Source organism: Macaca mulatta, chromosome 5, assembly GCF_049350105.2.
Source record: "Macaca mulatta isolate MMU2019108-1 chromosome 5, T2T-MMU8v2.0, whole genome shotgun sequence".
Classification (NCBI taxonomy): domain Eukaryota; kingdom Metazoa; phylum Chordata; class Mammalia; order Primates; family Cercopithecidae; genus Macaca; species Macaca mulatta.
In genome coordinates this window covers 41,640,025-41,665,365 of record NC_133410.1, presented here as the reverse complement: position 1 = coordinate 41,665,365, position 25,341 = coordinate 41,640,025, and the positions used below count along the sequence as shown (strand labels likewise).

Genomic DNA, 25,341 nt, shown 5'->3' with positions numbered 1-25,341 from the left:
ATCAAATAATCATGGAAGGTTTCCTGCTAACCAGAGTAGGCCTGTTCCCGGATTAAATTGAATAGATTATTTACAGTTCCCCTTCATTCATTCCCTTCTTCATTAAATATGCCCATTCATAACCACTGGCAAGTGAATGTTGATTATTCATTTTTACAGTTGTTCTCCTGAGACATGCCCAAAGCTAGGAGAAGAGGAGGATAAGAGTGGGTGTCAGATGACCACAGTGTAAGGAGAGGACTTACTGGACAGACCTTATTTCAGCTGGATTTCTACAAGGTGTAGCCCCAAGCACAGGTGGGCATTTAATAAGTATCCGATTAGTCTGTGATTCCATATTATGTCAGTAGAGATGTAATTTATTAACATGGGCTCCTGGCATCCTTCCAGTGCATGTATAATAGAATGACATTTTTCATGCAGAAGTATAAATTAAATTAATTGGCATCCATATTTAATTGAAACTTCCTTGACAGTAGATGGATTCTCCCCTAGCACCACCCCTTTCTCAGCAAGGGGCATTTCCTTCTGAGTGCTTGCAGACTGAAGAGAGGCCAGCCCCCATTCCTGGGGCTCCCCGAGGAGCTGGCTTTCAGCAGGGTTTAGAGCAGCACGAAAAGTGAACTGACCCTGGAAAAATGGTAAGTTGCTGCTCAGTGGCCATGTGTGCTTTTTGGTGGGGGAAATATTTTATGGAGAAGAAAGAAAACAGAGGGTTCTTGTCTTGTTTCTGTCTTCTTACTTCCCTTTTCACCTTTACCAGCCATAACAGAATGTTTTGAGAATTTTTAAGTCACCTTTAAAGTTTGTAAATCATGTGGAATTGATTTACAATTTTGCAGCTTTTTTTTTTTTTTTGAAAGCTGTTATGTAATTGCTTGCCAAAGGTATCTTTTATTTTAATTTTTCTCCTTCTCAAGTAGTCTGGGTCTCCTTAGCTCTGTTGGTAACTTAAAGGGCCAGTAAGACAAAAGTCTTGATTTCGTTCCTGTGGGTCACTAGGTTTCCTCTGTATCGGGAGTACAGAATGCGCACTTGACTCTGGCTTGCAAACACCTGCTGTGAGTTATTCAAGGACATCAGCCAGAAAAGTTGGATGTAATAGATACAATCAGATATGCAGTATGGCAAATGAAGTCAACGTGATGCCCTCCCACAGCAAATGGGTCAATAGTGCTATCTTCGCAAATGATGATTCAAAACGCCTACCACCTGGCATGCCCTTCATCCTATCATCAGAATTGTACTTCGAGGATTATTTCTGCTTCGTATGTCCACCTTCTGATTTTGTTCAACCACTCATTCTGTAATCACCCTCATTTTGTACTTCTTTAAGGTACATTTTGTCATCAAAGACAGAAAGAAAACTTGTTCTTAACATCTTTCTTGGTTTCTCTACTTGAATTGGAATTGAAGTAGCAACCATAGTTGTAGCTATCTGCAATGCTATTCCAGTTCAGCATGTCAAAGACTGAGATTCAGTAACTCTTTTTTTTTTTTTTAGACAGAGCTTTGCTCTGTCACCCCGGCTGGAGTGCAATGGTGTGATCTCAGCTCACCGCAACCTCTGCCTCCCAGGTTCAAGCGATTCTCCTGCCTCAGCCTCCCAAGTAGCTGGGATTACAGGCATGCACCACCATGCCCAGCTAATTTTTGTATTTTTTAGTAGAGACAGGTTTTCTTCATGTTGGTCAGGCTGGTCTCGAACTCCCGACCTCAGGTGATCTACCTACCTCAGCCTCCCAAAGTGCTGGGATTACAGGAGTGAGCCACTGCACCCTGCCAAGATTGAGTAACTCTAGTTTATATGCTACACCCCTCCCCTCATCCTAAAAAGGGTCTCCGTCACCCAGGCTGGAGTGCAATGGTGCCATCTTGGCTCACTGCAACCTCAACCTCCCAGGCTCAAGCAATCCTCCCACCTCAGCCTACCAAGTAGCTGCGACTACAGGCATGCAACCCCAAGCCCAGCTAATTTTTTACATTTTTGGTGGCTACAGGGTTTTACCACATTTCCCACTCTGGTCTCAAACTCCTGAGTTCAAATGATCTGCCTGCCTTGGCCTTCCAAAGTCCTGAGATTACAGGTGTGAGCCACCGTGCTTGGCCTACTGTCTGGTTCTAAATTTAGGTTACTTTATTGATAAGAGAATTATTTATATCCCCCATACAGGACCTATCTTTCCGATCTATCTTGCCTATTTTTCTCCTGGTCTGAGCATAATTTCTCTGCCTTATTCTTGTAAAGTACCCCACTTTCTCCCATTCTGTGTTGGCTTAGAGGGACTGTCAATCAGTGCTTCACTCCTGGCCAAGGGTTGGGCCTGAGATCTTGCTGAAGCAATCAGAATTCCTTATCTCTCTGGGCCCATCTGTCTACAAGATGTGTTATGTGGACAGTGGGGTTGAGTGGGGCTTCTCCTCCTTCTACATTGTGAACTGTGTGCTTGGGGGAGTCAAAGACATGCTCCCTGCCTTGTAGACTAGGCCTAAGTGAGAATAAGGCCAACTCAGAGGCAAGAGAAGCAAAAGAGAGAAACCTAAAATGTTGGACCCGGTTGCACTTGCAGGTAGCACTGTGCTGCTCATCCCTATGACATGAGACAATACACTGACTTTCAGCTTAATTCAGTCTGGATTGGGGTTTTGGGGGCTTTTTTTGCTTGTTTGTTGGTTTTTTGAGACAGGGTCACCCAAGCTAGAGTGCAATTTTGCCATCACGGCTCACTGCAGCTTCTACCTCCCAGGCTCAAGTGATCCTCCCATCTCAGCCTCCGAAGCAGTTGAAACCACAGGCACATGCCACCACATCTAGCTAATTTTTAAATTTTTTGTAGAGACATGATCTCACTATGTTGCCCAGGCTGCTCTCAAACTCCTGGGGTCAAGCAATCCTCCCACCTTGACTTCGCAAAGTGCTGGAATTACAGGTGTGAGCCATTGCGACTGGCCTTGAATTGGGTTTTGGTCACATATAACTGAAGGCATCTTGACTGCTAAGATAAATATCATGGAGAGAGCTTTAATAAATGGCTGCTGCCTGTAGTTCTTGGGACAGTGACGCTATGAAAACAGAAGGATGTGAAAGCACAGCATCCCGAACTGTATCACGAAGGGACAGATGTTCCATCCACTTCATTTGGCCTTTGGGGCAGTGTGTTTCAGGCTGTAGGTCACAACACATCAGATGGGTCATGAAATCAATTTATTGGGACATAAAAGGCATTTTTTCAAACCTAGAAGACTAGAAAATAGAAAGCACATCACAAACAAATTAAAGGTAGATTTCATTTCATGATGTTTTATTTCAGGCATATGTGTATGAACATTTGTTCTTGGTAGTGATATAAAATATGCTTTTTACTGAGGGACATGATCAAAACATTTGAAAGTCACTGCTTAGAACAAAACTGCTTGACAAATTTGAACAGAGTAGAAGCGTCAAAAAATCTAGCATATTACTATTGATAGGTTCTTTAGAAAAAAAAATTTTTCTACTACTGATATTTTGTCCCTTCTTGCTAGGCATTCAAGTATACGAGAGATGGGTGGGACACATGCTTGGAATTAAAGTAGTTAATTAAAAGTCTATCAGGCTGGGCACAGTGGCTCACGCCTGTAATCCCAGCACTTTGGGAGGCCAAGGAGGATATATCACAATATCAAGCTATTGAGACCATCCTGGCCAACATGGTGAAACCCTGTCTCTACTAAAAATACAAAAATCAGCTGGGCGAGGTGGTGCACACCTGTAGTCCCAGCTACTCGGGAGACAGAAGTAGGAGAATCGCTTGAACTCTGGAGGCAGAGTGCAGTGAGCTGAGATTGCACCACTGCACTCCAGCCTGGTAATAGAGCGAGACTCCGTCTCAAAAAAAAAAAAAAAAAAAGGTTTATCAGACTCTTCCAGTTTAAGAGTGCTTCTCTGGATTATTTATCCAGTTAGTCTGAAGCTCATCTCTTTATGAGGACTGTTTTGCTCCCTGGTCTTCACTCCTGAGTGTAAGAGGTAGGGGAGAGAAGTAGCTTACCTCACCCTGAGAAGGCAAGGGAGTCTGACCGCCCTCGCTGTTCTCTGGATCTCACTGTTGCCCGTGCAGGAGCGCTAGTCTGACCCGGTTTCTGGGAGGAATCCACTGAAGAAGTCTGTGGCTGGCAAGCACTTGGTTTATTTCTAGGTCCGGAAAGGGCCCATGACCCTCCCTTCCCAGCCTGCCCCTACTCTGGCTTTCATGGGTGCTGTGGATATCGCTATCCTCCCTGCACCCCTGTCTAGCTTGTAATGAGCAGTTGACCCCTGGTCATTGACCACAGGGTAAATCACCCTCACCATGTGATATGGTTTGGCTGTGTCCCCACCCAAATCCCATCTTGAATTGTAACTCCCACAATTTGCATGTGTTGTAGTGGGGACCGGGGGGGAGGTAATTGAATCATGGGGGTGGGTCTTTCCCATGCTATTCTCATGATAGTGAATAAGTCTCGAGAGATCTGATGGTTTTATAAAGGGGAGTTCCCCTGCACAAGCTCTTTACTCTTGTCTGCTGCCAAGTGAGACATGCCTTTCACCTTCTGCCATGGTTGTGAGGCCTCCCCAGCCACATGGAACTGTGAGTCCATTAAACCTATTTTTCTTCCCATTCTCAGGCATGTCTTTATCAGCAGCATGAAAATGTACTTAATACACCAGGGCAAAGCCACCACCCAGCACATCAGCTATCTTCCATGCTTCCCCATACAGCTTCAGGAACCCTTCAAATCCCTCCACAATCCACATAAACCTAGACAGGTTCCAAAGTGCTAGCTCAATCTCTTTATCCGCTTGGCCACCTCTCACTGCCATTTTAACTGGTTTCCCCACTTCGCAGCAAGCAGGACCACACATCATGGCTGACTCCCTCAAGAGCCCAAATAGAGAAAGAGGCAAACTCTACCCTGTTTGTGACCTTACTATGAAGTTTCTGCTACCCTCCCGTCTCACATGGACTTGGAAAGAAGTAACCAGAATACACTTGTCTCGCCAATTGCTTCTTAACTTTGTACCCCTTCTTTTACCACACAATCCACTGGGGCCAGCAGGGACAGACTTTCCCTTTTCTTCCCATGGATCAGGAACTTCCCTGACATCATTTACTGAGTTCTTACGGAGCTCTTATGACTTTTTTTTTTTTTTTTTTTGGACATGGAGTCTCCATAGCTCAGGCTGGAGAGCAGTGGCACGATCTCAGCTCACTGCAACGTCTGCTTCCCTGGTTCAAGTGATTCTTCTGCCCCAGCCTCCCGAGTAGCTGGGACTACAGATGCATGCCACCACACCTGGCTAATTTTGTATTTTTAATAGAGATAGGTTTTCACCATGTTGGCCAAGCTGGTCTCAAACTCCTGACCTCAAGTGATCTGCCCACCTCAACCTCCCAAAGTGCTGGGATTACAGGCATGCTACCTATGACTTTTAATAAACCAAAGTCAAACAGGCATAGCTCTTAATACATAAAGGAGAGCTTAAGGAATTGAGAAAATCTTCAACAGTCTCAAGACCATTGTCTCCCTATGAACTTAAAAAAGAAATTCCAAATTGGTAGCCAAAACGTGAGCATTGACCTTTTCTTCCTCTTTCTTTCCTGTTTTAACAAATTCTAAACATCTGGAGGCAAGTGGATGCCCTTGATTGAATAGGGGGAAGGTTATGAAAATTGTATTGTTAACATTTTTGACATAATTTAATAAACATTATCCTTTCACAAGAATAATTTATGTTAATAATTATCATCACATGTGATGGTCAGATTGAAATACACTTAGGTATTGTAAATACTTAGTGCCTGTATACATAAACACACACATGCACAAATATACTTAGTATTTCTACCATGAGATGTGAAGACAGTTGTTCACCATTATTTATAAGAGTGGATGAGCCTGTATAAGCATAGAAATAGCCCTACTTCTCAGTCCAAAAAAGGAATTTCTAAGCAGAAAACAAAGAAAATTTATTCTTCTAGACCAGTAGTCAGCAAACGTTTTCTGTAAAAAGCCGAAGAGCAAATATTTTAGGCCTTGCCAGCCATACGGTCTCTGTCACAATCACTCAGCTCTGAGGTTATGGTATGAAAGCAGCCATGGATGATACATAAGTGAATGGACATGGCTGTGTTCCAATAAAACTTTATTTATGGATACTGAAACTTGAATTTCATGTAATTTTCACTTGTCACAATTTTTTTTTTTTTTTTTTTTTTGAGATATAGTCTTGCTTTGTCACCCAGGCTAGAGTGCAGTGGTGCAAGCTCAGCTCACTGCAAGCTCGGCTCACTGCAACCTCCACCTCCCGGGCTCAAGCAGTTCTCCTGCCTTAGCCTCCTAGGTAGCTGGGACTACAGGTGCCCGCCACCATGCCCAGCTGACTTTTTATATTTTTAGTAGATACAGAGTTTCACCACATTGGCCAGGCTGGTCTTGAACTCCTGACCTGAAGTGATCCACTCGCCTCAGCCTCTCAAATTGCTGGGATTACAGGCGTGAGCCACCACACCCAGCCACAAAATGTTATTCTTATTTTAAGCTTTTTTCAACCACTTAAAAAGGTAAAAATCATTCACAACTTGTGGGCAATGTGAAACAGGTAGCAGGCTGGGTTTGGCCCAGAAGCCACAGTTTTCAGACTCCTGTCCTAGATCCCTTTTAAAACTTTAGGTATTTTCATTTATCTGTCCTTCTTGCTCATTTATGATGCAAGTTAATGTAGCAATGGCAGCAACCAAGGCCAGTTCTAACATACTAACTCCGCCACCACACCCAGCTTGCTAGCACTTAAGAGGAGAAATGGCATCATACATCTGAGTTAAACAATGAATATGTGACCTGGGCATTTTGAGTGAGATCCTTCCAGATTTGCAAAATGCATTCAACTGACCGGAAGAAATTGGTGAAGACAAGGACCATGGTTCTTTATGTGCCCTCCCCAGTCCCCTGAGTTCTTTTTCTGGTTGGACACTGTATGAACACAGAGACCAGATTACAGACTCTGAATAGGAGTCTGAATAAGAGGAGAAGTTGGTGTGCGGTGGACCTGCTCTAGCCACCATCTTTGCGGGCCTGGGTGGTATTGCTGCCAAAACAATACCCTGCAACAAGTCACTGGAATTAATGTCTTGTGCTTTTGGCAAATCCATAAGAAGAAAAGTGAACCCATGAGTGACATGGAGGGAATAATTCAATTACCAAGATCAAGGTCTGATTCCTTAGCATCCAGGCCAAAAAAGGATACATCATGAGTCATCCAGAAAAATTTGCATTATAATCCATATATGATCAGTCTAAGAATTAAAAAAAAAAATAGGTTGGGTGCAGTGGCTTATGCCTGTAATCCCAGCATTTTGGGAGGTTGAGGCAAGAGAATTGCTTGAGCCCAGGAGTTCAAGACCAGCCTAGGCCATATAACGGGACCCTGTCTCTACAAAAATAAAAATTAAAAAAAAAAAAAACCAGTTGGATGTGGTGATGTGTGCCTGTAGTCCCAGCTACTTGGGAGGCTGAGGGAGTAAGGTTGAAGCTGCAGTGAGCTATGATTCTGTCACTGCACTCCAGCCTAGATGATAGAGCCAGACCCTGTCTCAAAAAAGAAAAAGAAAGAAGGAAAGGGAAGGGGAGGGGAGGGGAGGGGAGGGGAAGAAGGAGGGAAGAGGGAAGGGAAGAGGTAAGGGAGCGGAAGGGAAAGGAAGGGAAGAGGGAAGGGAAGGGAAGAGGGAAGGGAAGGGAAGGGAAGAGAGAAGGGAAGGGAAGGGGTAAGGAAAGAGAAAGAAAGAAGGGAAAGGAAGGGAAGGGAACGGAAGGGAAGGGGGAAGGAAAGAGAAAGAAAGAAGGGAAAAGAAAGGAAGGGAGGGGAGGAGAGGGAAGGGAAGGGAAAGGAAAGGAAGGGAAGGGAAGGGAAGGGAAGGGAAGGGAAGGGAAGGGAAGGGAAGGGAAGGGAAGGGAAGGGAAGAGAGAGAGAAAAGAAAAGAGGCCAGGTGCAGTGGTTCACACCTGCAATCCCAGCACTTTGGGAGGCCGACGCAGGCAGATCACAAGGTCAGGAGTTCGAGACCAATCTGGCCAACGTGGTGAAACTCCTGTCTCTACTGAGGATGCAAAAATTAGCCGGGCGTGGTGGTGCGCGCCTGTAATCCCAGCTACTCGGGCGCCTAAGGCAGGAGAATCGCTTGAACCTGGGAGGTGGAGGTTGCAGTGAACTGAGATCGTGCCATTGCACTCCAGCCTGGCGACAAGGTGAGACTCCATCTCAAAAAAAGAAAAGAAAAAAAAAAATGTATGATACAGTTAGAAAATATTCCAATCCAAATAAAGTATATAAAATAGTTTTGCTATTTTATATCAGCTATCTGGAGCCTTCAGTCATCCACAACTCATTTCCACCAGGTCTTGGGTAGCCCTGGTTTACTGTAAAATTGCCTTCCGTAGGATTTGTCACAGTCGCTCAGGATGTTGAACTTGCAAGAGTCATTTATGGCAGTCTATATGAGGTTAGTTACAACTAATTTTTATATAACACTGATTTTATTACCCAAAGAAAATTCTAACTAAATAAACCAATGTGTGTAACATAATTTCTCACCAGAATTACACTGGGCATCAGCCTCCTAGCCATCATTCATTTTCACATTACATAATTTAACTGAATGAAAATATTTTAACATTTTGATGGTATGGCTAGACCTCAGAGGTTTCATTATAAGAAATAAAAATAACTTATTCATACAAGAAACACTGTTTTTAGAAGAACTTCATATAAAACGGTGATAATTAGTGAACATTGGTGTTTTTGATTCATTAACGGTAACCTTGTGATCGCTTTTTAAATTTGCATCCAGCCAAGTTGTTTCTACGGTTTAAAAAAAAATTATTTCCCTCCAAATAGAGGTCACAAAATTGCAGTTAATTTTGTATTACACTCTTTGGCGTGGAAGTTTTCTAAATCTTTTTTGTTTCTTTTAATTATTTGAGACAGAGTCTCCCTCTGTCGCCCAGGCTGGAGTGCAGTGGCACAATCTCTGCTTGCTGCAAACTCTGCCTCCCAGGTTCAAGTGATTATCCTGCCTCAGCCCCCTGAGTAGCTGGGGTTACAGGCGCCCGCCACCTCATCCAGTTAATTTTTTTCTTTGTTTTTAATAGGAGTTTTCACCATTTGGCTAGGCTGGTCTTCAACTGCGGACCTCAAGTGATCCCCCCTCCTCAGCCTCCCAAAGTGCTGGGATTACAGGTGTGAGCCACCCCTCCAGCCCTCTAAATCATTTTTAAGTTCCTGCTTCGTGTTAGATACTGTGGTAGGTGTTTGCTATGTGTTACCTTGTTTAATTGTTACCATCAACCCTATGAGAAGACTTAGAATATAAGTAACTAGCCCAAGGTCATAAAGCCAAATCTACTGATTCTGTGCTCTTGTTCTCATGACTCCAGAGTCAAAATCCATCCCCTGAGTTGTCTGTTCACTCTGAGACCACTGCACAATGACAACAGTGGGAAATATCTAAGAAATTGGTTGTTTTATTTATGTGATACAAAAATTCAAATTGATAGATTTTGTTTTTATTTAATTGATCAAACATCCTTATTAAATCTAATTGAGTTTTAGGTTTAATATATTGATTACCTTCTACTTTGGGGAGCCCAGGAGCCCACAGTTTTTAACTTACTTGACAGATTTGCAGTAAGCAAAAGAATTAGGCATCTCAAATAGCCCCTTCACACTGAACGTTACACATACCTTACCCTGGCTGACAGTCTAAAATGTGTGAGTGTTGGAGAAAGTGTTATTCCACAGTTTCATTTTTTTTAATTAAAAAGCTCAGACTTCCAGGATCACAATTTAATTAAGTTTTCATCCTTGGATAGTTCTTCCTGCAATTAGAATTTTTTTCAGTAATAGATTGGTTATAGAGTATATTAAAATTGGCTTTGGGGATTTCTTCTTTCATTCCCTCTTGTGTAATACTCAGCTTTCACAAATGTTGTGAGTTGAAAAAGAACTGGCCTTCAAAGCAGAGTCATTACTTAGGAGGAAGAATAAACAGATTTTTAAACAAAGGGATCTGATAACTTACAGATAATGAGAAGTCATTTTGCCCTGAAAGAGGGCAGAGAACATTCTGGAAAGGCCATGAGGTTGATAATGCTGGGTCAATGGGGTGTAAGAGACACATGATGTTACCAAAATGGCAGGGTTTCTGTCTAGGCCCTGTCACTCGCCACACAAAGCCTATCCCTGAGACAATGAGTATTGCCAGGGAAGAAGGCTTTAATTGGGTGCTGCAACTGAGGAGATGGGAGATCAGTCTCAAATCCATCTCTTTCTCCAGCTAAATTCAGGAGCTTATATAGCAGGGAAGAAATGTAATCATGTGTGGGAAAACAGGAATTAGGGAGGAGTAAGGAAGACGAGTTGGTCAACAAGAAGCAGGTGGTTGGATAGGCAATCATGAAGGGTGAGGGGTCTGGCATCTCGTTGTCCAGATGCAGTGATCTGGTGAGTTTCAGTTCCTTGTGATGATCTGGGAGACCTGACGATTGGTTTCCTGAGAAAGGAATTCAGATAAAGCAAATGTAACTTTCTTAGGTTTTAATACTAGGTGAGTCAATTTCTATGTTTATTGAAAGAAACCATAAACATCAGTTTTACTGGATGATTGAAATCAGTTTTATGGGACAATTCGGCCAGTTTTAATGGAAGGCTAGAGAAAGATGATAACCTGGGGACCATGCTAAGAAATTTTATCTTTATTTAGAATGTGATGGGAAGCCATGGAATGATGTTTATCAGGGAAATAGCATGATGAGGTTTATTTTTTAAAAGGTCAGTCTAGTCCCTAAGTCTAGTGACATTGTAGAGAATACATTAGAAGGCACAGAGTCAAAAAAGCAGAGTCTAGGTGGAAGATTCTGAGTGATCCATGAGAAATTGCTTAGGCCAGACCTGGAAAAGGTGAGGTAGAAATATTTGCAAGTATTTCTAGAATAAGATCCAGATTGAGTGGCACTTCCTGAAAAAGAAAGTGCAAGTCCATGTCCTATATAGTGTGTCAAATACTCCGCTATGTCCTCCACTACAAACAAGCAGATCAGACATGAAAACAAAATGCTTCATGCATTACTGGGATCTCAGGATGAAGGACTATTCTCAAAAGCAAGAAAAGAAAACTTTGACAATAACCACATGCAAACTTCACCCTGATTACTGTCTTGGTGAATTCAAGTCTTGGGCTAGCTGCAGGGTTTTGAAGCTGAACATGAAACTCTCACAACAGGCCAGGGAAACTGGAAGGATTCGAATTCATCACAGGGACTTCAGATACCCTAGTAACTAGAAGAAGCAAATGCATGTCTTGTCAGAAATAATGTCTTCAAACAAATAAGAACTCACAATCAAAGACAAACAAACACATTGCGGGGGAAATACCATAAATGAGAGACATCAGACATGTAAAATATAGATTTAAAATTCCAAAGACTTCAGAAGTTGGAATTATCTGATACAGGGTGGTATTAAAACATTGTGTATGATAACTTTAAAAAAAGAAAGATGGAATAAAAAAATGAGCATGTGGCTGGGCGCGGTGGCTCATGCCTGTAATCCCAGCACTTTGGGAGGCCGAGACGGGCATATCACCTGAGGTTAGGAGTTCGAGACCAGCCTGACCAACATGTAGAAACCCCGTCTGTACTAAAAATACAAAATTAGCCGGGCATGGTGGTGCATGCCTGTAATCCCAGCTCATAGGGAGGCTGAGGCATGAGAATTGCTTGAACCCGGGAGGCGGAGGTTGCAGTGAACCAAGATTGTGCCACTGCATTCCAGACTGGGCAACAAGAGTGAAACTCCATCTCAAAGAAAAAAAATAAATAAATGAGCATGCATGAAGAGAAAAGTGTATTAAAATTAAGTGAAATTAAATAACCAAATAACTTTTTTAAAGTGGAAATTATAATTGTCAAAATATAAAACATAATACATGTATTCAATAGTAGAGTAGACACAGGTGAGGAGATAATAATAAACCAGAAGATGGATTTTTCTTTTTTTCTTTTTTTGAGACAATCTCGCTCTGTAGCCTAGGTTGGAGTGCAGTGGTGTGAACATGGGCTCATTGCAGCTTCAACCTACTAGGCTCAAGTGATCCTCCCTCCTCAGCCTCCCGAGTAGCTGGGACTACAAGCATGCACCACCACACCTGACTAATGTTTGTATTTTTTGTACAGATGGGGTTTCGCCATGTTGCCCAGGCTGGTCTCAAACTGCTGGGCTCAAGCAATCTGCCCACTTCAGCCTCCCAAAGTGCTAAGATTACAGATGTGAGCCACCGTGCCTGGCCAGAAAGATGGATTTTAAAACATTTTTTAGAATATAGTACAGAGAAATAAAGAGATGATAATATGAACAAAAGTTTAAGAGACATTAAAGATAGAATGAGAGATGTTACATATACCTATTTTGAGTTCCAGAAAGAAAAACTAGAAATAATGAGAGGCAATAAAGATATAAAGGGTGAGAATTTTCCAGAAAGATAATGGAAGATATAAGTTCACATGTACAAAAAACTAAAACACATGCTAAGCAAAATAAATAAACAAAAATCGGCCGTGTACGGTGGCTCACGCCTGTAATCCCAGCACTTTGGGAGGACAAGGCGGGTGGATCACTCGAGGTCAGGAGTTCAAGACCAGCCTGACCAACATGGTGAAACCCCGTCTCTACTAAAAATACAAAAATTAGCTGGGCGTGGTGGTGGGCGCCTGTAATCCAAGCTACTCAGGAGGCTGAGGCAGGAGAATATAGCTTAAACCCAGGAGGCAGAAGTTGCAGTGAGCCGAGATTACGCCACTGCACTCCAGTCTGGGTAACAGAGCGAGACTCCATCTCAAAAAAAAAAAAATCAATATTGACACATATAGTAATGGTGCTGCAGAACAAAAAACAAAAAGAGGGCTTAAAAGCAAGCAGAGAGAAAATACAGAAAACCTACAAAGAAAGGACAATTAGACTTATAGTCAACTTCTCAACAGCAATAATAGAAGCCAAAAGACAGCAAAGTGAAATCTCAAAGATGTCTAGAGAAAATGACTGTCAAACTAAAGTTATATAGCCAGCAAAACTATACTCCAAGAATAAGGAAGAATCAAGACATCCTAAGAAAAAGAAAATTGGGTGCTTGAAGTCAAAATGTCCTAAACTAATCTCATTGTTCAGGAGATGGGCTAAGACATGAATTTTGCCACTACTTCTTTATGCTTGTTAAATATGAGTAATAATATTTCAAATACACTATCTAAAACATAGAAATTGTGTCTATGCTTTCAATCCAGTAGGTGGGAAATAAATGAAATAGAAAACTGTAATAAAACAAAATTCAATCAATTTTTAAAAGAAAAGCAGAAAAAATAATGATAAAAACAAGTTCAAGGCCAGGCACAGTGGCTCAGGCCTGTAATCCCAGCATTTTGGGGAGGCTGAAGCAGGCAGATTGCTGGAGGCCAGGAGTTAAAGACCAGCCTCAGCCACATGGCAAAACCCCATCTCTACAAAAAATACAAAAATTAGCCAGGTACGATGTCACACACCTGTGGTGCCAGCTACTCTGGGAGGCTGAGGTAAGAGAATCAGTTGATCCCTGAAGATGGAGGTTGCAGTTAGCTAAGATCACACCACTGCACTATATATGTCAGTAATCACAATAAATGTAAATTGATTAAACAAAATGAAGATTTTCTGACCAGAAGAAAAACAGAAAGAAAATATATATAGGCTCCTTTATAAGAGACACACTTAAAACACAAGGACTCAGAAATATTGAATGTAAAAGGAAAAAAAAAGATGAGACAAATTTTAAAAATTTTAAAAAGCTGGTAAGCTGATATAGTTATATTGATAGCAGAAAAGTAAACTCAGAGACAAAAGGCATTATTCGGGATTGAAAGGATCACCACATTATAAGAAATTCACCCCAGATAAAGAATAATTTTAAACTTGTATGCACTCAAAAATGAAACCTTCACATACAGAGAGAAAAATCAATAGAATCACAGAGAAATATTCCAAAATAGTAAGCATACTGAGATATTTCAATGCATCTATCTCAATTATTCATAAGTTAAGAACACAATAAATCTTTGTGAAGATTTGTGAAGTAAAAATTTGAAAAATACAGGATTGATCAGCTTGATTTATTAGACAGTTATAGAACCCTGCCTCTAACAGCTAAAGAATACAGTCTTCAAGAGACCCATTGTACAACACGGTGACTATAGTTAATAACAATGTATTGTATATGTGAAAATTGCTAAGAAAATAGATTTTAAGTATCTTCACCACAAAAAAAGTACATGAGGTAATGCATATGCTAATTAGCTTGCCATTCTACAATGTCTACATATCTCAAAATACATTGTATACCATAAATATATACAATTTGTATTTGTCAATTAAAAAGTAAATTAATAATAACTTTTAGAAAGAATACACAATCTTCCCTAACACAAATGAAATATTTCAAATCTTGATCACATATTAATTCATAAAGCAAGTCCCCAAATATTATCTATTTCAAATATTGGGTATGATATAGATTACAGTCTCTACAAAAATGATTTCATAAAATTCCATGAATGTTACTGAGATAACTGGTTACCAATAGAGAAAAAAATTATTGGATTATTCCTTTACATCACACATATTAAAGACATTGGCAAATAAAGCGTTAAGCAGCAGGGCTGCAATCCATTATCTCCAGTTGGGGAATGCAGAGCAGGGACCAGGGACCATGTCTACTCTCATAAACATGCTACTGACCAACATTTTGGCAAACAAAATGGAATTTGTGAATAGAACTCTCCTTATCTATGGGGTGCTTTTAGCAGGATGTAGCTGGCTATCTAGAACTAATCATGTTAAACAAAATTTGAGATTTATAGATTTGTGGTACATCATTGGTACATTTTATTTTACAAATAGCCTCCTTCTATATGAGAGAGGTGAATCTCACACGTTGCTTAGAGACCTCATATATTAATTAGCACAGAGAGCATCTGGTGGGGCAGTTGAGGATCTGAAGAGTGACACTGATGGTTCCAGACCTCCCATGCTTCATCTCAAAAACCTGTATCCTGTATTAGTAAAGCTTAATACTGGGTAAGACTCTGACTCGTGTGAGTCTGATTTGATAATCTGATTCTTTGTGTTGTTTCAGACGCTATTAAAAAAGTTAAAAAAAAAAAGACAAGTCACAATCTGACTCTTTATTCACAGTACAACTAACCAATGAAGGATTTATCTAACAAATATATAAAGAAGGCCTAAAAGTGGGAAAATAGGCAAACTACATGAATAAGCACCTACCCAAGAGGAATCACAGTTGGCTGAAAACATGTGAAAAGATACTTACTCCCATAAGTAATAGAAGTGTTCAAATTTTAAAATGTAATGACTTACTCTATTGCTTGTTGGCAAAAATATGGAGAAACTGTAACATTTATATACTGTGTTAGGAGTGCCAATAACTGAAAAAGTAATTTGCCACTATTTTATCCTTTAGTATACCTTATAACCCAGAAATTCCACTCCTAGATATAAACTAGAGAAATCCATGCACATGCCTTCTCCAGGAGACAAGAATATTCCTAATGTACTACTTATATCAACTACAGAATGAGTGAATAATTTTAGGTACATTAACAGCATGTTTTAAACAGTAATACAAATATATGAACTACATGTAATGTGAGTGAATCTTAGAGTAAAAATATTAAGTAAGCAAATAGATTATATATTGTGTTTTATCATTTTTATGATGTTCTAAAACAAACAAAACATAATAATAAAATGCTAAGATACATCCCTATTTGGCAATGTGATCTTAAGGAAACTGTAACACTATTCAGGATAGTGGCAATTACTACGTGTAGTAAGAGAATAATGACTCTCCAAAGATGTGCAAGTCCAAATCCCCAGAACTTGTGACTATGTTACCTTATATGGCAAATGGACATAGAAGATGTGATTAAGTTAAGGATCTTGAGATGAGAGGATTATCCTGGACTACATGGATGAACTCATTGTAATCTAAGAAGGAGGCAGGGTGGTTAGAGTCAGAGAGCATAGATGGTCATGGAAGTGTTACTGAAATGCCGGGGGTTCGGTCTGGGTCCTGCTGCTGACCACACAAAAAGTCAATAACTGAGACAATGAATATTGCTGGGAAAAACACTTTAATCGGGTGCTGCAGCCAAGGAGATGGGAGATCAGTGTGAAATTCATCTCCTGATACATCCAAATCCAAATCCATCCCAAAGAGAAGGGAGATAAGAGTCTGAAATCTATCTCCCTGACTAAAATTAGAGGTTTATATAGCAGGGAAGAAATGTAAGCATGTGTGGGAAAACAGGAATTAGGGAGAGGTAAGGAAGAGAAGTTTTCTACAGGAAACAGGTGGTTGGTCAGGCAACCATCACAGGTGGGGGCTCTGGCATTTCATTGTCCAGATGCAGTGATTTGGTCAATTTCAGCTCCCTGATGTTATCTGGGAGGCCTGATGCTTGGTTTCCTGAGAAAGCAACTAGGGTAAGAAAAATGTAACTTTCTCAAGTTTTAAGACTAGGAGGGTCAATTTCTATGTTTATTCAAAAGAAACCATAAACATCAGTTCTATGGGAAAATTGAACTTGTTTCAGAAGCAGAGGTCAGAGATAGAGAAAGAGGGATTTGAAGATGTGCTGCTGGCTTTGAAGATGGTGGAAGGGGCAATGAGCCAAGGAATGCTTCAGCCTGGAAAGCTAGAAAAGGCAAGGAAATGACTTCTTCCCAACATGTAAACTCCAGAGCCACCAGAAGGAATGCAAATGACTTCTCCCCTACATATAAACTCCAGAGTCACCAGAAGGAATGCAGCCCTGCTGACCCACTTTACACTTCTGCTTTCCAGTACTGTAAGATAATAATTTTCTGCTGTTTTAAGCCATTAAATTTGTGGGAATTTGTTACAGAGGCAATAGGAAACTAATATGCTATGAGAAGGAGTCAAAAGGTTGAAGGAGTGAATCTCTACACAGATGCAACCATATTGGTTAATGTGCTCATTCCTAAGTTGAGGGGAGTCTTCATGAGTATCTGTTTTATAATTATGCATCTTAACTTACCTAAGTTATGTTCTTTTTTAAAGTACAAAAATGATACTGGAAACCTGTCAAATATAGTGTGTACACAAGAAAAGTCAATTCAAAAAAGCAGTAGGTGTGGGAAGTGAATGATGAGGTGCTTTTTGCTCACATATACTGCATTTGAGATACTAATAAAACATTTAGGAATAGACGTTCAGGTGCCAGAGGGAGGAGGTGGTAGCTCAGGAAAGAAGTCTAGAATCTTCATCCTCCAGGTAGTAACTGAGTCAATGGGTGAATTAGAATAGACTGGTGACTAATCCCTGGGGTGGGCCCACAATAAAAGAAAGATGGGAAAAACCCACAAAGGCAATTAAGGAGTGTACTCAGGTAGAAGAGATCATGGAGAGAATATCTAAGGCATCATTTAAGCATTTAGTCATTTGTGGGCATACATTTGAAAGTTCAGAGTGGTGTTACTCTCAAGAAATTCACTGATAACCCTTTTGGCAAGGTATGTGCTATATCAGACATACTGAGAGGTGAAGCAGGCTGGGCTTCTAGGTCAGGTGGGGACTTGGAGAACTTTTATGTCTAGCTAAAGGATTATAAACACACCAATAAGTGCTCTGTGTCTAGCTAAAGGTTTGTAAACGCACCAATCAGCACTCTGTAAAAATGGACCAATCAGCACTCTGTAAAATGGACCAATCAGTGCTCTGTAAAATGGACCAATCAACAGGACGTGGGTGGGGCAAAATAAGGGGATAAAAGCTGTCCACCAGGGCCTGCAGCAGTAATGCAGGTGGGTCCCCTTCAAGGCTCTGGAAGCCTTGTTCTTTCACTCTTCAAAATAAATATTGCTGCTGCTCAATCTTCGGTCCGCACTACCTTTATGAGCTTGTAATACTCACAGCGAGGGTCTGCAGCTTCATTCCTGAAGTCAGCCAATGAATCCACCAGGAGGAACAAACAACTCCAGACGCGCCAACTTTAAGAGCTGTGACACTCACTGCTAAGGTCTGCGGCTTCACTCCTTAAGTCAGCGAGACCACAACCCACTAGAAAGAAGAAACTTCAGACAGATCTGAACATCTGAAGGAATGAATTCTAGACACACCATCTTTAAGAACTAAAAACACTCACGGCGAAGGTCAGTGGCTTCATTCTTGAAGTCAGCGAGACCAAGAACCCACTAGAAGGAACAAATTCTGGACACAATACCAGTACCTAAGTAGACCTTACTAACCCTCCAGGGTGGCCCAGATTAGCCCCACTTGACTCTTCCTGCAATCCCAGTCACCAGGCTCACAAAGGAAGAGAGCAAAGAGGGGTCGGGAACTCTGGGTATCTCCTGTCTTGCTCCATTGTGGCAGAGCCCAGCCAATTCAAAAGCACCTACTTTCTTAGCTTTGGCGAGTTGCATTTATCTGCAGGTTGTATATGCATCTGAGATAGAGACTTCGTGATGAGGATGGATGGATGGATGGATGCATGGGTAGATAAGGCCGGGAGCTGTGGCTCACGCCTGTAATCCCAACACTTTGGGAGGCTGAGGTGGGTGGATCACAAGGTCCGGAGTTTGAAACCAGTCTGGCAAGCATGGTGAAACCCCATCTCTACTAAAAATACAAAAAATTAGCCGGGCATGGTGGTGTGTGCCAGTAGTCCCAACTACTCGGCAGGCTGAGGCGGGATAATTGTTTGAACCCGACAGGTGGATGTTGCAGTGAGCTGAGATCACGCCATTGCACTCCAGACTGGGCAATAGAGTGAGACTGCATCTCAAAAAAAAAAAAAAAAAAAAAAATGATGATTGATTGATCGATTGATTGATAAAGTGGCAGCAGGCACTCTTCTCAAATGGTTAAGTAAATGATTAATACTGTAAGGTTGCTCATGACGCTGCTGTTGCCCTGTTTATCCTGTGTGTGACTCTCCATGCTACAGGAGCTGCCAAGCTGTGGCCTTTTCACCACACTGTTGTCTTAAAACACATCCATCCACTTCTCAAACCTGCAGGTTAAATAATGGGCATAGAAAATTATGAAAGTCATAATTACCTCTACAGAAAAAGTAATGAGGGTCACAGTGGGAGCTCTGTTTACAAGTGACCCTCCAGGGAAAGTTTTCCACACAGTATGTGAAAACCATATGGGTTTGTCTAGCACACCGAGTGTTTGGATTGGTCCTCGTCACCTCCAGTCTACACTGGAACTGCAGAATGCAACATTGGCTCTCTAAAGCATCATGCCCGTGCTCTGATGTATGCAAAACACCCTTGTTTTTACTGCCGTTGAAGGAGTTTAATCTCTCAGGGAGAATGGATTGTGCAACTAGACTTCTTAGTATTCACAAATATTTTGATAATAATAACCTGTGGGTATTTTTTTTCTCTGATCTACAAATCAATTTCACTTTCTTTTCAAGCTTTGACCTAAAGAAAGGGCCTAATTTAGATAATTTAGCTATTTATAAGAAAAATAAACACATATGAACATGCTTTAATAATTTAGCTATAAAATTTAAAGTAGTAAAATATATTCTTGAGGATTCCATTTCTCAAGTTGGATGGGTCCTCAAGTGATCCACCCAACTTGGCCTCCCAAAGTGCTGGGGTTATAGGCGTGAGCCATCGCGTCTGGCCTAATTTTAATAATATATTTATTAACCAAGTATATCAAAAGGACTATCTTTTCAACATGTTAATATTAGAAACTATTAATGAGATATTTTACTGTTTGTTTGTTTTTTGAGACAGAGTCTCACCCTGTTGCCCTAACCAGCACTTGGAATTGGAATTGAACGTCATATTAACGTTGTTTCTATATAAGCTCTTATGGGAAACAGCATGGTGCCATCTGTTGGTGAATTCTTGGGTACTGCTAGGCTATTCGGTATTTCAGATGCGGAGATTATCTTCATTCATTCATTCAATTACATTAAGCACTTTTTATGTGCCATGAGCTACACTAAGTACGGGTAAGAATAATAAGATATGATGATCAACCAAAATGTAATACAAAGAGTCTGGCATTTATGTTCTATTCCAAAGTTCAGGAATTTCACACACTTGCCCCTGCAACACAGATAATGTCACAGTTCTATGTTTTAGGGAACTGCATACAATCCATTGTGTTAGTATTGTTAGTAACCCTAAAAACAGATTTTTGTAATCCTAGACATCTTTGTTCACAATGATTTTGTGGGCCAAACCAAATACGGGTACTCCTTTAAAATTCTTAGCATTTCTTATTTCTGATAAAATAAAATTAGAAGATGCCTGTGAGCTAATAGATATTTGCGAGATGATTTATTTAGGTCAAAATCTTAATAGAGAATAAAAAGTTAGTAGGTAGCTACTTTAAAATATATATTTCCCTTAGACAAACAATATTTCCCTTGAACCCCTATTCCTTGGCAACTCCATTATTCTGCTGCTCTGCAGGGCCAAATTTCTGTAACCAATGCTCTAATCCCTACCTACATTCCCTCTTTATAAAAGTCAACTCTGATGAGTTTTTCACGCCATTCCTATTCCCACCCTGCCCTCCCACATACATACACACTGAAACCAACAAGGACACCAACAACTTCCACGTTGATAAATCCAACGGTCAGTTTCCAGTCCACATTGTACATCACCTCACAGCAGTCTCTAAAATGCTTGCTCCCTTTTTTTTCACTTCGTTTCCAGAACACATCATCCTCCTGGGTGTTCTTCCTCTGAGGCTACTTCCTTTTTAGTCCTTTTTACACCAAGGTCCCTCTCTTCACAACTGCTACATCATGGAATGCTCCATGCGTTGAATCCTCAAAAAAAATTTTTTTTTTACTATATTTAAAAGTTTCTTTTTTTACCTTTGTCCAAAGTTAAGCCCTATCCGATAGAAATGTAATGTGAGCCACATATGTAATTTTTAGCTTTCTACTAGCCACATTTAAAAAATAAAAAGAAAAAGAAACAGGTGAGATTAATTTAATTTTATTATTACTATTTGAGACAAGATTTTACTCCCATCGCTCAGACTGTAGTGCAATGGCATGATCTTGACTGACTGCAACCTCTGTTTCCCAGGCTCAAGCAATCCTCCTGCCTCAGCTTCCCTAGTAGCTGGGACTATAGGCACGTGCCACCGTGCGCAGGTAATTTTTGTATTTTCTGTAGAGACAGGGTTTCACCATATTGCCCAGGCTGGTTTCAAACTCCTGACCTCAAGTGATCCACCCAACTTGGCCTCCCAAAGTGCTGGGATTATAGGTGTGAGCCATCGCGTCTGACCTAATTTTAATAATATATTTATTAACCAAGTATATCAAAAGTACTTTCTCAACATGTTAATCAATATTAAAAACTATTGAGATATTTTACTGTTTGTTTTTTGAGACAGAGTGTCGCCCTGTCGCCCAGGCTGGAGTCCAGTGGCACTCTCTCGGCTCACCATAACCTGTGCCTGCTGGCTTCAAGCAATTCTCCTGCCTCAGCCTCCCAAGTAGCTGGGATTACAGGCACACACCACCACGCCCGGTTAATTTTTTGTATCTTTACTAGAGACAGGGTTCACCATAATGGCCATGCTGGTCTCGAACTCTTGATATAGTGATCCTCTTGCCTTGGCCTCCCAAAGTGCTGGGATTACAGGTGTAAGTCACTGTGCCCAGCTGATATGTTACATTTTTTATGCTAAGTCTTTGTAAGCCAGGATCTATTTTACACTTCCAGTACATCTCAGATGGTACATTTTCATAAGAAATGTAGCTACTGGTAGCTATTGTGTTGGACAGTGCAGCTCCAAATGATTGTTTATTTCCATGGATTTAAATAACATGTATATGTTGGTAAACCCCAATTAGACCTTCAGCATGGAACTCTCCGTTGACTCATTTATTCAGTGAGACAGCTTACTTAGATATCTAACAAGGCAAATTTGATATTTTCTTTTGTTGTGGCATTTTACTGCCGCCTGTGCCTACCCCTGAAGGGGAAAAAGCAGAAGTTTTCTTTGCTTTCTCTCTCCCCCACCCCACAACCAATCCGTCAACTCCACTTTCCAAATTACATTCCAAATCTGACCATTTTTCACCCCTTACATTGCTGCCTGGTCAAGCCTCCATCATCTTTCTGCAGCAGCTCCTAACCAGCCTCCCAGTCTGTCTTGCTCCCGTCTTAGGGTCTGTCTTCAGCATGGCTCCATAATGGGTGTTGACAATGAAAATTCAACCATATCTCTTCCTGATTCAAAATCCTTGTCACTAAGAGCCCAGTGCAGTGGCTTCCGTCTGTAATCCCAGTTACTCAGGAGGCTGAGGTGGGAGGATCGCTTGAACCCATGAGTTAGAGACCAGCTGGGCAACATAAGGAGACATCTCACACCCCCGACGATCCCCCAAGACTCCTCACCCTCTTCTCAAGGGAAAAAAAAAAAAAATCCATCACCATCTTCCTGTCCTGCCTTGAATAACACAATCAGGCCCCCGCATAACCGGGCCCCCGCCTCGTGTCCAGCATCACCTCTGATCACCTTATACCTTATCTGTTCCTTATTAGTTGCACTACCTTTTTTTTTTTTTTTTTTGAGATGGAGTCTCACTCTGTCCCAGACTGGAGTGCAGTGGCACGATCTTGGCTTACTGCAACCTCTACCTCCTGGGTTCAAGCAATTCTTCTGCCTCAGCCTCCCGAATAACCGGGATTACAGGCACACGCCACAACGCCCAGCTAATTTTTGTATGTTTAGTAGAGATGGGGTTTCGCCATGTTGGCCAGGATGGTCTCTATCTCTTGACCTCAAGATCCTCCTGCCTCGGCCTCCCAAAGTGCAGAATTACAGACACGAGCCACCACGCCCAGCCCACACTGGCTTTCTTGATCACACCAAACTCGCACTATCCCCACAGCTTCCCTCCTCTGTCCCCACCCCAGTCCACTCAGTCCTCTTGCCACTACTTTTTCTTCCTTGTGTGTCCAGAATTGGTGGGTTCTTTGTCTCACTGACTTCAAGAATAAAGCTGCGGACCCTGGCAGTGAGTATAACAGTTCTTATAAATGGTGTGTCTGGAATGTGTTCCTTCAGACTTTCAGATGTGTCTGGAGCTTCTTCCTTCTGGTGGGTTTATGGTCTCGCTGTCAGGAGTGAAGCTACAGACTTTCGTGGTAAGTGTTACAGCTCTTAAAGGCAGCGTGTCTGCAGTTGTTTGTTCCTCCTGGTGGGTTTGTGGTCTGGTTGGTTTCAAGAGTGAAGCTGCAGACCTTCCTTATGAGAGTTACAGCTCATAAAGGCAACATGGACCCAAACAGCAAGCAGCAGCAAGATTTATCGCAAAGAGTGAAAGAACAAACCTTCCACAAGGTGGAAATGGAGCCCAGGAGGTTGCCACTGGCTGGTGCTGGCAGCCTGCTTTTATTCCCTTATCTGGCCCCTCCCACATCCTGCTGATTGGTCCATTTTACAGAGAGCTGATTGGTCCACTTTACAGAGAGCTGATTGGTCCATTTTGACATAGTGCTGATTGGTGCGTTTACAATCCTTGAGCTAGACACAGAGTCACAGAGTGCAGGTTAGCTAGATACGGAGTTAGCTAGATACAGAGTACCAATTGGTGTATTTACAAACCTTGAGCCAGACATAGAGTACTGATTGGTGTATTTACAAACCCTGAGCTAGACACAGAGTGCTGATTGGTGCATTTACAATCCTTGAGCTAGACACAGAGGCACACAGTGCTAGTCCTCCAAGTCTTCACTAGGTTAGCTAGATACAAAGTACCAATTGGTGTATTCACAAACCCTGGGCTAGACACAGAGTGCTGATTGGTGTATTTACAAACCCTGAGCTAGACACAGAGTACTGATTGGTGCATTTACAATCCTTGAGGTAGACACAGAATGCTAGACAGAAAAGTTCTCCAAGTCCCCACTAGGTTAGCTAGATACAGAGTGCTGATTGGTGCACATACAATCCTCTGGCTAGATATAAAAGTTCTCCAAGTCCCCATCCAGTTCAGGAGCCCAACTGGCTTTACCCAGTGGATCCTGCACAGGGGTTGCAGGCGGAGCTGCCTGCCAGGAGCTGCCTGCCAGGAGCTGCCTACCAGTTCCTAGCCGGGCCTGCACTCCTCAGCCCTTGAGCTGTCCATGGGACGGGGAGCCAGGGAGCAGGGGGCAGTGCGCCTTTGGGAGGCTCAGGCCGTGCGGGAGCCCACTGCAGGGGGAGGAGCTCAGACATGGCGGGCTGCAGGTCCCCAGTCCTGCCCCGCGGGGAGGCAGCTAAGGGCCGGTGAGAATTTGAGTGTGGCCCCAGCGGGCCGGCACTGCTGGGGAAACTGGGGCAACCTCTGCAGCTGCTGGCTCAGGTGCTAAGCCCCTCACTGCCCTGGGCGGCCCCGGCGGGCCACTCAGTGTGCGGCCCGCCGAGCCCGCACCCGCGCCTGCCTGAACTAGCACTGGCTCGGGAGCCCCGCTCCCAGCCCCGGTTCTTGCCGGCACCTCTCCCTCCACACCTCCCAGCAAGCAGAGGGAGGCGGCTCCAGCCTCAGCCAGCCCAGAGAGGGGCTCCCACGGTGTCGTGGCGGGCTGAAGGGCTCCTCAAGCGCTGCCAGAGTGGACGCCGAGGCTGAGGAGGCGCCGAGAGGGAGGGCTGCTAGCACATTGTCACCCCTTGTCACCTCTCACTAGCAGCCATCACTGCCTGAGAGTCTAGCCCATGTCTGTTTGATTTTGTCTGGCTTCCCCTTCAAGAAGTAAACTCCATGAGGGCAGAACTTGACAAGTTTCTTTAGTTCATCTGTTTACAACATGGACTCTCTAATTATTGAACAAATAATTATTCATGAATAATATTTAAATAATATATATAATAATGACATTAATAACATTTTAAATGAGTATTTTGAATACTTTTGTCAGCATTTAAATAATGCTTGGTCTGATCATTCCTTTGGTTTGGAGAATGTCACTCTTCATATCAGTTAACAGTTGATGAGAGAGGGAAGTAGGAAACACCCATTCCTTTCCCCCCATGCCAGAGGCAGCCAAGGGACACTGCCTGCCTCCAGCTTCTAGTCAGAGCTGCACAAAGTGCCAGGCAGCTGCACAATGCCTGGGGTGCCAATCTTTAAAGGGTGCTGACATATCAGCAAAAAAAAGTCAGAAATCAGGTGCTAAATAACTCAGGTCTGCAAACAGGACTTCAGCTCTAACTA

The 25,341-nt window shown here is 42.1% G+C and overlaps 1 long non-coding RNA gene across 1 annotated transcript in view; it reads left to right on the top strand.

The window, feature by feature from the left end:
* Positions 1-547: 547 nt before the first annotated feature.
* LOC114678288 (uncharacterized) overlaps positions 548-25,341 on the top strand; it is a 94,020-nt gene continuing 69,226 nt past the window's right edge. The window contains exon 1 of the long non-coding RNA XR_003729612.2: positions 548-641. This is a non-coding gene — a long non-coding RNA (uncharacterized LOC114678288). The remainder of the gene's footprint in view (positions 642-25,341) is intronic.